Source organism: Pseudochaenichthys georgianus, chromosome 4, assembly GCF_902827115.2.
Source record: "Pseudochaenichthys georgianus chromosome 4, fPseGeo1.2, whole genome shotgun sequence".
Lineage (NCBI taxonomy): Eukaryota > Metazoa > Chordata > Actinopteri > Perciformes > Channichthyidae > Pseudochaenichthys > Pseudochaenichthys georgianus.
Genome location: NC_047506.1, coordinates 5,997,991 through 6,011,166, shown reverse-complemented (window position 1 = coordinate 6,011,166; position 13,176 = coordinate 5,997,991).

Here is a 13,176-nt window from a genome sequence, read left to right as displayed (position 1 = left end):
GATTTGCACTTAATAGCGATGAAGGGAAGGGTGGGAAAAATAACAACAAGATGGGAAGAATCAGATATGAGGTAATGAACTCTCAGGTCACGCAGAGAGAAACCAAATGAATGCCTTTGGATCTGCAGACTAGTTCAAATAAAACGTGGAAGTGAAAGGATTTGTGTTTAAATGTCAAAAACACTGATTCGACAGTATTTTCACCTTTGCATTTTAGTGAATTCATGAACTCATCTGAGCCTGCAGCAGTCATATCATCCTGAGAAGGTCATTATTCCAGCTATCCTCGGTCTAGATCATGCTTATTTAATATTCCTGTAATACTCGTTTTTTTATCTCAGACATAATCTCCGCGATAATCTCTTTAGGGTCCCTGTATTATCTATTATGCTGTCTAAATTGGTTCTTATTCCTCTATCCTTTTATCAAACCCCTGTCACAACTCTGCAAATGCCTGTGGTCTCTTCTCCCTGTCATGACTGTCAGATGCGATATTTTCTAGATGGAGGCAGAGCACTATTGACAGACAACAGGACAAACGGTGTGTGCGGAAGCAGCACGGACAGATCCACCATGGTAAATGTCACCTTTAATTGGATCGTTTGGATATCGCCCGTTAAGACCAAATAAACAGCGTGACTCCCGATGACAGGATGTGAAGCTAATGTGCACCTGAGGGTAATACATGCTGCCATCTCTAGTATCAACAGCTGCTGATGGAGGACACATACCAAATCAAAAGTGAGCTGAAGGGCACGCAAACCTTTCTTCTTGTCTGTTTGTTTTGCTCATTAGCTTGTGTTGCTAGTGCATGTCACATGTTCAATTTGACAGGAACAAAACAACATAGTTGATGAGGTTTAAAGTGATCAACAGGACACTGAAACAGCAGCATTAGTGCAGTTTCAGTTCAAAGGTTGTTCTCATCGAGAGCATTTGTCTACAAAACCACTTCAGCAAAAGCAACAGAGTTTATCTATCACCGCCGTTTTTAGCAATGCTAGACTACGGAACAGGATTAGGGCCACATGATTTTTTTTGGGATGATTTGAAAAATTTTGTTCTGAGAAAATAGTCAGAATTCCGACTTTAATCTCAGAATTCTGACTTTTTCCTCCCAACAAAAAAACCTAAAAGAAATTGGGGGAAAAAGTTCAGAATCTTTTTTCTCAAAAATATATTTTTTTCAAATCCTCACAAAAAAACTGAAATATTTCATTGCAATTACATTTTTAGCGAACACGAATGGTTCTACTTTGGTGATCTCCAGACCTTTCCTCAGGATTCACCATGAGGTTGACATACTGTATTTTAGTGACATTTTCCACAAACTATTGCGCTTTTAAATGGTCCTATTTAGTGCTGCGTACCGGTACGCCGAACCGGTACTGGACTTGTAAAAAGTTTCGGTTCAAGTCCGGTTAAAACCGGAACGTCAGGAACCGGTACTTGGACTCGCAAAAAAACTAGCACTTACGTATATTCTGGTGTCTGTGGTTATTTAAACATTCCCTGATAAACGTGATTCAGTGTCAATAAATGAGTGCTAATCCCAGTGTGCTCAGTGTACAACATCACATGTCATTTCACCTTCGATTCACGGTTTGAAGACGTAGCATTTCCCCACATGCTAATGCTAACCGGAAGTGAAGAATTTTCAGAATAAAAGTATTAAGTAAATAGTGTGAACTTCCGGATTTTCAGAATAAAACTGATTTAAATTAAATAGTGTATTTAATTCAAAATTACGCCATATCAACATTGATTTTAATTTCTAACAGTATGTATGTACATCACTATGTATGTAGTATGTACTGTATAATGTAAACATTATTATTATATTGAACTTTGTAGTAGTTCACTGTAGTTGCTGTCATAAGTCATTTGTAGACTAAGTGGAAAAAAGTGTTTTTTTTACATTTGTACTTTTTAGAGAAATGTAGACACAAGTTGGAAGGGAGCACAATAAACCTGACGAGTTTTAATTTCAGTTGTTTATGAGTTAATTTCAATTGATAATTAGCTCACAATAAGTTCACTTTAGTTACTCGCACAACTTGACACAAGCCATGGGTTCAGGTCCGGACTTATAAGTCCGGACCTGAACCTGAACCTCTGGACTTGAGTCCGGACCTGAACCTGAATGTGAGTCCAGGTACGCAGCACTAGTCCTATTGGAAATATTATTTTGTCAACTGCCCCTATCAAGGTAAAGAATGGATAGAGTGGTGCAGGAATGAGTCCTTAAACTCGGAAAATACGTAGCATTTGAACCCTTCCGGTTCCCTTAATTGTCTTGTTTTGTGAAAGTGTTTGCGGTTAGACGCCTGAAATAAGGTCTGTGGTAAACACGAGTGTAAGAGTTATTCACGTTTTGTCCCACAAGATAAAACATGTGCATAATTACCCCACTCATGAATGTCCAAAGCTTCTGTCATGAATACGGCATCATCCAAAGACACAAGTTGGATGTGTGACAACTGTACATCTCCATCTGCTAGTGTAATTATGTCATACATTTGCAAGCTAAAGGGCCTCTAAAGCTTGTGTTTGACAAATTGTGACTTCAGTCTGGAAGTAGTTGTACTTCAAGAACACATTTAAGTCAAACACAAGTCAGGCCATCTTCAGGTTGCAGAGGAGAAGGAAATGCTAAGTGACAAATTCTAACCGGGTTAAAAAGGGAGAAACACGCTTAGTTTGGCACACTGACCTATTGATGTGAACCTGGTGCAGGTACAAACCAGATTACAGCCTGGTCAGAGGGGGAAAGATTAGTGGGCATTTGAAAGAGGAGAAGGGAGAGGATTTAGCAGGATGAGGGAGAGGAGAGGAGAAAGGATTATGGAAACCAGAGCCAGGATCCTTAAATAATCCTCTCGGTATACTGGGCTTTATGCGCCGTGGGGCAGAGGCCAGTATGCGCTATTAAATTGTCATTGCAGTTTGAACATGCAGAAAAAACTTCTGAATGAGTTATCACTTCGACCGACTTTGTTGTAGACGACGACATGTTTGATTGCTTTTTTAGTTTCTATCTCTCTGGCCGCCTTCCTTAATCTGGAAAGCTGGTCGGGAGCTTCATGTGCATCCTTCTTTCTATTCTCCCTGTTCTAATTTGAGTATCACCATGGTTACGTAAGTCTCTGTGTCAGGGGGTCAGTGACGTTGCAGACGAACACCGGATGGATGTGTGGCTGCTACACAGCGACAGAGGCACATCATATAACGGCTGGCTGATGAGGGTCAGGAAGGAAACCACCACACTGACCAAAAACCCCTAAATGGGAGGAAGAGGAAGTTTACAAGCAGAGAATATAATAATAAAGCAAAACACTTTTACAGCACCCTTTCCCAGCATTGTATTTTTAAACTGTGCATTCAGGACTTTTGATTTGAGAACCAACAGGCAGGACCTATAGAAAATTAAAAGACTGTGTATACATGTGCAAACAATAGAGGTATGACATAAAGCATATATGCTGCTGAGAGACTGTATGTAAAGTATGAGCTTTGATTAATGTAATTTAAAGTGGGAAAAGCCAAAAAACAGAGAGACGGGATGTGAAAGCTTTGTGGTGCTCCACTAACCCACTTACCATAATCTCTCTCTTCACCTCATTTCATAACTGCCTGGGTTACACGATACATTCGTCATCAGAGCAACGCTTGCAAATCAATCATTTTCCTCGGCATTGTATAAAGACCTTTGTTTGTGGCGAGCTTAGATTATGGCATAGTTAGAGAGTGCTTCAGCTTTATTTCTTAAAAAAAACGTCAAAGGAAAGCAGGAGAATGAATTTAGATACATACATTGATACATACATTTTTTCAGTTATTGTTTTTAAAACGTTCCCCCTCACTGCCGTCTAAGTTATATTTTCACCCTGTATTGCAACATTTCAGGAAATGGAAAACAAAACAAATCAACGCAGCATCCTGTGGTCACACTTAATTCCTTAACTAAGATTAGTGTTTGTTAATCTGATGATATAATGCAGAGTCCCACAATGTGGCATCCAGTTAAAGGACAACTGAGGACACAGAAGCGCCTCTATAGCTAATTAATTACTATACTAAGTACAACAGAAAATGTACCATATATTATGGCTTTGGAGAATCACCATTTGTTTAATCTGTAGAGTAATGGTCTATAACTTTGATCCATGTTTCTGCACCACAGCAGCAAGTCTTCCTAACAAAATCAACATGTTCATGCTTCATATGTTCTATTGAATAGGACACGAATATGTGTGATTTAAGGAAAGCCAGGGAAACACAGGAGAAATTAGGAAATGTGTTACCAGTGCTGCTTAAAAAAATAACAACAGCTGTGTTTTTTGTGTTCATGCAACTAAATTGGTGTTAAAATACACATTTGACAGTGCTACATGTATGGTGCAAAAGAGTAGTCCAAGTCCGTTATATCATATTGCGTTTTTATTGCGAGGAACATTTTATACAATCATAGTCTACAATTTAGCTTTTACATTTTTCTAATTCATGTGTCCTACCTTCTATTTGGTCACTGACATTAAATTCTGTTTGCAACGAAGATCAGTTACCTGAAATCTCTGTTGATTTGACCTATATCTAAATAAAAGCATCATATTTTCATTGGCGAATAATGGGGAAGAATTCAAGTTATCGTACATAACAGAATTATAGTCTAAATATCTGTGTTTGATAGGATACAAATAATGTATTGTCAGTACAGTTTACTTCAGGAATTCATTCAGAATAGGAAAAACACTTCAAGCTAAACATTACAACCAATGAGGACATGTACCTCTTAAAAAAATAATCTGTAAAAAATATTCTGAAAAAGAACATGCAGTATAAATGTTATCAAACAAATGCAAATATACTTTCAGAAAGGTTTATTTGCACAATTAAAAAACATAAAAATGCATGCAAATTGGAATAAATTAAAGTGCATGGTCCTAAACAAACCCAAAGTCACCCCAGCTTACTCATTATAAAATGACCGTAAATCATGCATGCACTAATCAGTAACTTTTTATTTTTTTTAAATTAAAAAGACTACATTGTAAACATTGTATATGTTGAAGACTATTGAACTAATGTTATAACCCGTATGTCAACTTTTAAACACAAAAAGCCCGTGGAATTAACTCTTTATTTAATTGCCCAAAATTACACTAACATTAAATGGTGCAGAAAAGAGTGCTTGAGTCGATAAAACATGAGACCCAGTATTTCCGATTATATGGCAACATTTCACATGCACTGTTCAGGATATGGCAGGGGTTATTAAACAGTTCCCACGCTGGGTTGACTGTCGGTCCTGAAGTCTGAACCATTGCCCACTCAACTCGAGGAGAATGACCTTCTGAAAGAATTCATGAGCTTTGGGGTATACCTTCTCCCAAAAGTCAATATCTGGGGTTATGCGTTCAAGATGAATCTTTCCATTCACCCACAGAACAAAGTCAGCATATTCAACATCGCATAGAAATAACTGGGTCTGCACTTGATAGAAATAGGCATGGTCTTCTTCAGCCTGTCCTGTCCATCACGTGATTCCAGACATGTATGGTCTGACGGTGCAGCAACACAGTAGGGGCATTTAATTTCCAAAACACCTACACCACAGCACTTGCAGGACACAACACCATCTGGAGTAGTGTTGTCACGATACCAACATTTTGGTTTCGATACCGATACCAAGTCAAGAATTGCGATTCCGATTCTTTTTCGATACTTTTCTTAAAAAAAGGGAAACATGGAATATCGGCTTTAAAATTAGGAATAAACAGATGATTTTAGCAGTCAGAACAACTAAAGCAGCAGTGTTACTAAGAACAGAAACGCCAAAGAGTCACATCTAATATAAATATATATAAAATAATTTATTTTAATTGTGTAGCAGTGAGTTTAACATTTTGGCAGCACTGTTGAGCATTTTGAAAATGTATTTTCATGCCTCTGTGCAAGGCTTAGTCTTTCTATCTTTATAGCCTCTGGTGTAAAGTAACTAAATTCATAGACTCAAGTACTACTTGGGTACAATTTTGAGATACTTGTACTTTATTTAAGTATTTCAATGTTTCTTTTGCTACTTTGTACTTCTAATCCACTACAGTTCAGAAATAATAGTGTACTTTTCCTCCACTACATGTATTTAATCCCTTTAGTTACTTCACAGATCTGGATGAATGATGTGAAATATAATCAAGTGTTAAATCAGACTTTAGTTCCACCTGGAGTAAATCCACCAGCTACCCTGCAGTCTACAAAGTCATTCAAACTAGCTGCACATTTACCAGCTTTGAGAACACTTTCATGATCAATCATTATAAAACATATCATATATATTATTCTGAAATGGACCAATCTGCACAATGACTACTTTTACTGTCGCTACTTTAATACTTTTACTTGAGGAACATTTTGAATGCAGTACTTTTACTGTAACAGAGTATTCCTACACTCTGGTGCTTCTAGTACAAGACCTGAGCACTTCTACTTTTACTGTCGCTACTTTAACTATATTTTGATGATAATACTTTTGTACTTTTATTTGAGGAACATTTTGATTGCAGGATTGTTCCTACATTCTGGTACTTCTACTTTAACTCAAGTACAAGACCTGGGTACTTCTACTTTTACTCAAGTACAAGATATATAGGCTACTTATACCACCTCCGTTTATAGCCTATGAAAAAAACTAATAGAAAACGAAGGCTAAAGCTAACGTTAGCAGATAGTGATGCTAGTTTGCTAGTTAAGTTTGCTCAACGATAATATTGCGACAGAAAAACTTTTCAGTGCACATCACGCTCTGCTGCTCCGACAGGAAGCTCTGCTCTGAACACCTGAACGGCCCGTTCACAGACTTGCGTCTTTTTGGTCAACAAGCCGAGGCGCAGCGGCAGTTGCACTCCCACTTGCAGCCATGCTTCTCGTTTTCTCACATGCTCTGGCAGCTAGCGCGTGGCCGCGTGCAAGAGAGAGGGGAGGGACTTAGAACGTGCTTGAGAGGAGCGGGACTGCAGGCACGGCTGCAGTGCAAGGAGTGGAAGCAGAGCGCTGAACACACACGGCTCTTATTAAACGGCGTTTTTTCACGGGAGTACTTTCCCCCGTCATTCTTAAAGTACCGATACTAATGAAACGGAGGAATCGTACCGTTTTTAACGGCAGGGTATCGCGGTACCTTTCAAGTATCGGTACACCGTGCAACACTAATCTGGAGTAGCACCTAAATATGGAAATGTTGGCGATAACACGAGCCCAGAATCCTGGCAAATGAAACTGTCATGTTGATTCATAATTGTAATGTAATCTTCACGTGCTGATTTCTCGTGATTACATCCCCATTCAGTAGCTGCAGTTTTAAATGTTGCGGCTTCTGGGTAACAAATAGCTTTAATCAAGCTAATCGATGGTTTACTTGCACTTGTTGAACATGCTGCCTTCATACGAGATGCTGTAATCCGCCCAGCTCTGTATCGATACCAGAGTTTGGATTTGGCCTGTGTTTTTGTTGCCTTCTCAATGACATCCGCCTCCGGCTTGGTGATAGCGACATTGATCCCTTGGCAATGTTCTGTAAGCGCTTTATGGTCCATTTCTAGGCAGTTCTCACTTTTTAAACTAGAAAGCGGCTTAGGAAATGTTTACAAAGTCACTTTTGGGACAAAATCGGCATTGTGTGGAGCTGAGATTGTCAATATTGCACACTTCCTTCCAGTAGATTTCAGTGATGCCAGGAAAGACTGTTGCTCAGCATCGGTCACTTTTGGAATTTCCCTCGAGTGACGTAAAAGTGTTGTTGTTGTTGTTGTTAAATTAGCTGCATCACCAAGACTGTCAATTGCTTGGCTTAAACGATTCCTTCGGGTTTTAGCCGAACTAAAGTCAATGTCAGCAACAGGGGAAGGTGTTACATCCTTCACTGATCCAGGTAGAAGCCAATACGCCTTTTCCTGGGTAACTGTCTTGGCATCACGTATCCGTACAGATGTTTCAATGTAGAACAGGAGAAATGCAACATGTCGATCCCAAACCAGCCTTGCAGTTGCAGTTAGCTGTGATGACTGCACCATCCTTCTTCATCAGTACCCACGGACATGTTGGCGGCAGCCCAATACTCTGAGAATGCAATACCTGAAAAATGAAATACAAAAATATTATTGGATTGTTGACTATTTAGAACCACCAATATTTTGGTCCAACTTTACTTTCAAATACTGATTGTTTACACAACCAGTGGGTGGTCAGCTCTTGTCATATTCCTATGCTAGGTAACCCATAACAGAAGCTGACAACCAAGAATAGGTTCACAACTTTTGTAATTTAAAATATATTGCAATATATAATAAAGCTTTAGTTATAAAGACATTTTCATAAAGCATGTGTAGCTCAAAGTGCTTTACAAAATGGCACACATCACAAGTTAAAAATAAACCACAAGAAATTCCCCTCAGATCAGATGTTAAGACCTTTACAGGTACATGCAGCATAGCAACAACATATAACATTTTGGTTAAGAGACAGGAGGAGGTAAAAGGTATGATAATAAAAATAAATAAGACACAAGACTAAGTTTATTGATGCAACGATATCCCTATAAATTAAAGTAAACATAAATACAAAGCTGGTGTTTAAAAATGTCCACTGAGTTGGCCTCTGATATTTCTTGGTAGCGTAGTGGATAAAAGCAGCCTCACCCATTTTATTTTGGGGGACTTTAGGGATATTTAAAAAGCCAGCTGAAGAGGACCTCACGAAATATTTACTCACTTTTCCAGCTATTACAGCCACATCTCCTTGATATGCAACGCAAACGTTGCGGATCCACCCGGATGTGAACTCTTTATGTGCCTTGAGTCCTTTGTACGCCTTCATTTCCTCCATGGTGTACAATGGAATAGGCGAAAAAACGAGGTAGTTCACGATATCAAAGTAGGAAAGTGAAGGCCATGAATTTATGTCGGTGCTGTCATCATTAACGGGAATCAAATAAGGGTCCACCGAACCAATCGACGCACATTTGTCTCTGTAACCGGTCTTATCCTCCGGGTTTAGTGATTCGTAGTATCCTTTCATTTTCGCCATTTTTGAACGCTCCCGCCAGTAGAGTGGTACGAGTGGTACTCCAACATGGCTGCCGCGAAATCCCGTGACGTCATTAGGAAGCCTCTATAAGAGGCTTTGCATATGACGTCACGGGTGACGCGGCGTCATCCCAGCGGCCATACTGGAGTACCAAAACAGACACCGTAATACTCATAGCCTACCTGTTTTTTATCGGACATATAATGGTGAACTTCTGTGCTCTTGTTGGCTGCGGCAACAGAGGTGATCGAAACAAGGGGCCAAAGTCATTTTACAGGCTGCCGGCGGTTATAACACACCAGGGTGAAGCAATGTATGCACTTTCAAAGCGTCGACGGGAAACATGGCTCAATAGGATCGGACGGGAGGATCTCAAACCATCCAACCACAACTATACTCGCGTTTGTGGGGATCATTTCACGTCAGGTAAGTGTCAGGTTTTACATACAAACATTCAAAATCAACATACAACCCACTTACTAAGACATGTATCTTAACAAGGACATATGAATCCTGGAGTCTGTGTCATCGATCGACATATCAGATTGTGGAGTATCTACAAAACAAAGTCATCCCTTGGCTCAGGTCATCTTCCCACCAGTCTGTCAATCCCCTGCAGTGCTTCGTTTAACTGTAATTTAAAGAAATTCCTCCCCCTACTGGCCATTTGATTATATGTAAACAGTAAAGGCTGTACAGTCCCTGGCACCTTTTCAGAGGCTTTTGGTTTCCTCAATTATTTGTCATGTTCCAATGTCTTCAACAGCATTTTAAATATATCTAAAGTCTGACTTCGCCTGTCAAAAGAGGTCAAATTTGTATTAATTAACAGTTCACCCAGGATATAACTGACCTACAATCTGATTTATTTGCAGGTAAACCAGTGGCACTTTTTGACAAAAATCATCCTGACTGGGCACCGTCTGTCAAATTGGGCCACGAGAAAATTACAGCACCTTCCCCTGCTACACATGCCAGGTATAAACGCGCCAGAAAAAGGTCATCCATCGCACCACTTGATCTCTACAGCATGGTATCTGATATTCCATCTCCAGAAGAGCCCGCACCGGTCCTGGGAGCCACTGGGGAAGAAGAAGGAATGATTGAACCAGAGACTGGCACTGCAACTCAGACTGATTTGACTGGTGAAATGATTGACAAAATGTCATTTGAAATTAATAATGTAACAACAGAAAATGTTAACTTAAAAGAAAAGCTTGTAATATATTACTAATGTATTTTTTACTTTCTAAAGATGTAGATGGGATTACATTGATGGATAAAATAGCTGAAGTGTGCTGCGACCTGAATAATGTGTGTGATACTGTAATACCCGTTGATTGAGCCTTTACATTCTGTTACACCCCAATCAACCCATATCAGATTGAAAAATATGATAGGTTTGTATTGTAATTATTATTACATTATTGTCAATGTTGTACTTGGTCAATTAAATGTCTTGATAATCAGAAAAGTGATTTGGGGTTTGGTTGTGTAGGGGAATGTTTGAACAATTATTTAAGATGTTTTCAGGCATGGAAGATTAATGTTTTTCTCTCAAGTTTTCTATTGTCAGATTGGACACATCCCAAATTGCTTGAATGTGGTTTCAGACCTGCACTGCGCACTAGAATAGTACTGGTAGAATATTCAAGCTTGGGTAAATACATTTGGAAAAAAAACAATTGAAAGGGCAAAGTATTATATTTATTACAAGTTTCCAATTTACCCATTGGAAAAGGGTGAAAAATAAGTATGCTCCTATGACTGTAAGCTGCAGAGATCACCTCACATAACAGAGATACATTAACATTGTGTCCATATTACAGTTTTTTTCAATGCTAAAACACATTTTTTGAAAGCAGGGCTTATTTTCTCAAAACACATTCACAAAACCATACACACAAAGTGCAAAACACCTCATATATATAATCACATAAATATATACACTGTCATTCAGATTGATTAATACTTCTGTTTCTTTTGAGAGGGGACATGCTGATGACATTTGTCACAATACCAGCTTCCTTTGGCGGCAACTGTTATACCAACACATTCAAAATGAAACCAGGTAGTTTCACAATTTGTGTTATCACATCCTATCATGGGAAGCTTTTCCTCTCCACGACAAAGGCACCATTTGGGTACCAGTGGTTGGGTATCGGTTGGCTGAGTCAGAGTGGCACATACAGCAGGGTCTGGTATCAGGCAGAGAGGCCTTTTTGGTGCAGTAATGGAGACTGGTGTAGTTGCACTGGGAATTCTGGTGAAGAATTGCCCACTCAACTCGAGGAGAATGACCTTCTGAAAGAATTCATGAGCTTTGGGGTATACCTTCTCCCAAAAGTCAATATCTGGGGTTATGCGTTCAAGATGAATCTTTCCATTCACCCACAGAACAAAGTCAGCATATTCAACATCGCATAGAAATAACTGGGTCTGCACTTGATAGAAATAGGCATGGTCTTCTTCAGCCTGTCCTGTCCATCACGTGATTCCAGACATGTATGGTCTGACGGTGCAGCAACACAGTAGGGGCATTTAATTTCCAAAACACCTACACCACAGCACTTGCAGGACACAACACCATCTGGAGTAGCACCTAAATATGGAAATGTTGGCGATAACACGAGCCCAGAATCCTGGCAAATGAAACTGTCATGTTGATTCATAATTGTAATGTAATCTTCACGTGCTGATTTCTCGTGATTACATCCCCATTCAGTAGCTGCAGTTTTAAATGTTGCGGCTTCTGGGTAACAAATAGCTTTAATCAAGCTAAGCGATGGTTTACTTGCACTTGTTGAACATGCTGCCTTCATACGAGATGCTGTAATCCGCCCAGCTCTGTATCGATACCAGAGTTTGGATTTGGCCTGTGTTTTTGTTGCCTTCTCAATGACATCCGCCTCCGGCTTGGTGATAGCGAGATTGATCCCTTGGCAATGTTCTGTAAGCGCTTTATGGTCCATGTCTAGGCAGTTCTCACTTTTTAAACTAGAAAGCGGCTTAGGAAATGTTTACAAAGTCACTTTTGGGACAAAATCGGCATTGTGTGGAGCTGAGATTGTCAATATTGCACACTTCCTTCCAGTAGATTTCAGTGATGCCAGGAAAGACTGTTGCTCAGCATCTGTCACTTTTGGAATTTCCCTCGAGTGACGTAAAAGTGTTGTTGTTGTTGTTGTTGTTGTTAAATTAGCTGCATCACCAAGACTGTCAATTGCTTGGCTTAAACGATTCCTTCGGGTTTTAGCCGAACTAAAGTCAATGTCAGCAACAGGGGAAGGTGTTACATCCTTCACTGATCCAGGTAGAAGCCAATACGCCTTTTCCTGGGTAACTGTCTTGGCATCACGTATCCGTACAGATGTTTCAATGTAGAACAGGAGAAATGCAACATGGGTACATGTCGATCCCAAACCAGCCTTGCAGTTGCAGTTAGCTGTGATGACTGCACCATCCTTCTTCATCAGTACCCACGGACATGTTGGTTATAAAGACCTTTTCATAAAGCATGTGTAGCTCAAAGTGCTTTACAAAATGGCACACATCACAAGTTAAAAATAAACCACAAGAAATTCCCCTCAGATCAGATGTTAAGACCTTTACAGGTACATGCAGCATAGCAACAACATATAACAGTTTGGTTAAGAGACAGGAGGAGGTAAAAGGTATGATAATAAAAATAAATAAGACACAAGACTAAGTTTATTGATGCAACGATATCCATATAAATTAAAGTAAACATAAATACAAAGCTGGTGTTTAAAAATGTCCACTGAGTTGGCCTCTGATATTTCTTGGTAGCGTAGTGGATAAAAGCAGCCTCACCCATTTTATTTTGGGGGACTTTAGGGATATTTAAAAAGCCAGCTGAAGAGGACCTCACGAAATATTTACTCACTTTTCCAGCTATTACAGCCACATCTCCTTGATATGCAACGCAAACGTCGCGGATCCACCCGGATGTGAACTCTTTATGTGCCTTGAGTCCTTTGTATGCCTTCATTTCCTCCATGGTGTACAATGGAATAGGCGAAAAAACGAGGTAGTTCACGATATCAAAGTAGGAAAGTGAATTTGAGGCCA